Source organism: Gavialis gangeticus, unplaced genomic scaffold (genome assembly GCF_001723915.1).
Source record: "Gavialis gangeticus isolate Ggan-Ray unplaced genomic scaffold, GavGan_comp1, whole genome shotgun sequence".
Lineage (NCBI taxonomy): Eukaryota > Metazoa > Chordata > Crocodylia > Gavialidae > Gavialis > Gavialis gangeticus.
Window position 1 is genome coordinate 9,558,237 of NW_017729019.1, and position 632 is coordinate 9,558,868.

The window sequence follows — 632 nt, forward strand, 5'->3', positions numbered from 1 at the left end:
TAGCACTCCTCTTTTCTTTTTCTCTCATCCAAGAAGTTGTTCAGGCTTCCTTTGTCCATTCTAGACCATACGTGCAGTTTCATGCTGCTCCATATGCTAGGAAGACTCCAGCTAAAGCTTACCAAGTTTCTGCCTTCCCTCCCTTCACAAAAATGTGAACTATGGATGAAATCTAATTGAAAACGTACATAAATCTCTGGGCTGCTGCTGCATTGGGCTTGCTTGTGCCTCTAGACTTTTACATAAGCTGCTCACCCAGCTCTGCAGGCAAAGACGTTCCTTCCAAGGATCTAACAAGAGTTAGCAAAGGGTGACTTGGTAATAGCTCCTGTTTGCCCAATGCAAAAAGAAACAAATCTGTGTTTTTTAGACTACTTTTGGTTACAGCCACTATTTCGTTTCAGGAACTGAAAATGAAGCTATCAAAAATCTGCCTGAGGAAGTGCTTCCAAAAGCCTTTCCACATTCTTTTTCTATATCTACCCCTCGTGGGTCTAAAAAGTATGCTGGAAGTGGTATAAAACCCAGGTATTTTCATAAGCCATTCCACATCCCATGGAAGTCATCCTACTTCAGAAGCAGCCTGAGGAAGAGAGGTGAGTCTTTCGATGTTGAAATTCAAGATTATCAAG

At 41.9% G+C, this 632-nt stretch overlaps 1 long non-coding RNA gene across 1 annotated transcript in view; it reads left to right on the forward strand.

The window, feature by feature from the left end:
* The first annotated feature begins 573 nt into the window (after positions 1-573).
* Positions 574-632, forward strand: part of LOC109295272 — a 1,131-nt gene continuing 1,072 nt past the window's right edge. The window contains exon 1 of the long non-coding RNA XR_002096708.1: positions 574-596. This is a non-coding gene — a long non-coding RNA (uncharacterized LOC109295272). The remainder of the gene's footprint in view (positions 597-632) is intronic.